This window comes from Cynocephalus volans, chromosome 17, assembly GCF_027409185.1.
Source record: "Cynocephalus volans isolate mCynVol1 chromosome 17, mCynVol1.pri, whole genome shotgun sequence".
Taxonomy (NCBI): Eukaryota; Metazoa; Chordata; class Mammalia; order Dermoptera; family Cynocephalidae; genus Cynocephalus; species Cynocephalus volans.
The window spans coordinates 39798865-39801490 of record NC_084476.1 but is presented as its reverse complement, the minus strand read 5'-3'; the positions used below and the strand labels follow the sequence as shown (position 1 = coordinate 39801490).

The 2626-nt window shown below is 44.9% G+C and overlaps 1 pseudogene; it reads left to right on the top strand.

The window, feature by feature from the left end:
• The first annotated feature begins 1694 nt into the window (after window positions 1-1694).
• Window positions 1695-1992, top strand: LOC134365404 (large ribosomal subunit protein P1-like; annotated as a pseudogene).
• Window positions 1993-2626: the final 634 nt, after the last annotated feature.

The window sequence follows — 2626 nt, the reverse complement described above, 5'->3', positions numbered from 1 at the left end:
GATTGCCCCAGCTGACTGTTTACAGAGTTTTCTGATTATAGAGCAAGGAAGGGGAGCCCAGGAAGAGCATGGTGGTCTCCCTAAGTTGAAGAAACAGAGCTGCAGGGGCCGGCCCGTGGCTCACTCGGGAGAGTGCGGTGCTGATAACACCAAGGCCCCGGGTTCGGATCCCATATACGGATGGCCGGTTCGCTCACTGGCTGAGCGTGGTGCTGACAACACCAAGTCAAGGGTTAAGATCCCCTTACCGGTCATCTTTTAAAAAAAAAAAAAAAAGAAAAAAGAAACAGAGCTGCAAGTCTTACAAAGTTACAGCGGCTACAGTTTGCAGGTCAGATTACCAGAGAGGAGAGAGAGAACCCAGATATAACCCATTCCAAGAACAAAGCTCAAGAATATTTATAGAAATATAAAAATATCCAGCACCCAATAAGGTAAAGTTCACAGTGGAATACTACTAAAAATGCAAATTAATCTGTAGTGACAAAGCAGATCAGTGGTTGCCAGGGGGTGGGGTAGTTGGGAGGGGCAGGAGGTAGAGATCACAAAGATATGAGTAGAGATTACAAAGGAAACTTGGGGGTGATGAATGTGGTAATGGTTGCACAGATGCATACACATGTCCCCCTAAAAGTCTGGTTTCACATAGATTGTAATCTATTAGAAACATTTTTAATGTTTTGTCACTGAATTAGGATTGTTCTGAAAAAACTGGGTGAGGCCAAGACTCAGTAGTACACAGGCCATCTTCAGGTTTGTTTCCTGCTTTGCCTGTGTGGAGCCAACGAGACTGCTCACATGGCAAATATCCAACTGTAGGGGCCTAAGCAGTAGGACCTTTATCTAAGAGGCCTGCACCAGCAGTGGGGAACCATGGCCCACACGCCAAAATCTAATTTCCAGCCTAAAATTTAAAGCTTTCTGCTTCATCTGCAGTTTGTCATCCTTCTTTCTCCTCTATCCCTTTCATTCTTCCAGTCCTACTAGATGAATGACTAAGTCCCCAAACAGGTCCTGCTTTACCTCCATGCCTTTAGTGGTGCTGTTGCTTCTGCCCAGAATGTCCTATTCCACTTTTATGACCATCCCCAGACAACATTAATCCTTCCCTCTTTGGTATTTCCGTTGCCTTCTTAGTCACTTATTCAACAAACATTTGCCACGGTCCTTCTTCGTGCCAAGTAGAATTCTTGCTTGAGATTGACTTTATAAAATACAGAGAAATCTCAAACTGCAAGGGTAACAATTAAAGAGAAAAACACAAAAACCAATGCTTTGTCTTAGAGGTGGGGAGTGCAGTGAGTAATATGAGCATGATGGGAACACCAAGGAAGCATGATTGGTCCTGCCAGGGTGAGTCAAGGCAGCTGGGCAGGACCTTCCAATGGGTCTTCTTAACAGAATGCAAATTGTCTGGGTTAACAAAAGGGGAAGGCCAACTCAAGGAGAAGGGATCTATGTGTAAAGACGTGGAGCTGTGGAAGAGCAAGGACCCGCCCTGTGTTAGTTTCCTGGGGCTACTTAAACAAATTACGACAAACTGGGTGGCTTAAAACAACAGAAGCACTTTCCTCAGCTGCCACCAAGGTGCTCAGTCCTTCCAAGGGAGCTTAGGCTGCATTGGCGTGAGACCCTCACTTCATCCGGTGACTAGCACCGAACCCGGCAGCGCCAGTCTCATGCTAGCCTGCACCATGGCCTCCATCTCTGAGCTTGCTCACCTCAACTAGGATCTTATTCTGCACGACGACCAGCTGACCGTCATGGAGGATAAGATCAATGCCCTCATTAAAGCAGCTGGTGTAAATGTTGAACCATTTTGGCCTGGCCTGTTTGCAAAGGCCCCGGCCAATGTCAACAGTGGGAGCCTCATCTGCAATGCAGGGGCTGGCCCCTTCCACTGCCCCTGTCCCAGCTGAGGAGAAGAAAGTAGAAGCAAAGAAAGAAGAATCTGAGGAATCTGATGATGACATGGGCTTTGGTATTTTTTGACTAAACCTCTTTTGTAACACATTCAATAAAAGGCTGAACCCTAGAACCCTAAAAAAGAAAAAAAAAAAAACAGAAACTACCACAAACTGGGTGGCTTAAAACAACAGAAATTTGTTCTCACAGTTCTGAAGTCCACAAGTTCAAAATCAGGGTGTCAGCAGGTTTGGTTCCTTCTCGATACTGTGAGAGAAAATCCATTCCATGCCTCTCTCCTAGCTTCTGGTGGCTGTTGGCAGTCGTTGGCATTTTTTGTGTTCATAGTCTTATAGGATTGTCGACTTGGCTTATATAACTCTGCCTCCGTCTTCACATAGCATTCTCCTCTGTGTCTCTGTATGTCTTGGTTTTATGGCCACCCTAAGTCCAAGATAATCTTATCCTAAGATCTTTAATTAATTACATCTGCAAAAACCCTATTTCCAAATAAGGTCACATTCACGGGTGCCAGAGGGTAAGACTTGGACATATCTTTTTAGGAAACACTATTCAACCCACTACACACCCCAAGAACCGTAAGAATTGCTTTACCAAGTTGCACTTTGTTTTTATTCCTTGAGCTTTTATTGGGGGATGCAGTCTTTCATCTGGTATTTTTCTCTGTTTGACTTTCCATTCTGATTTACACCTTCCTCAA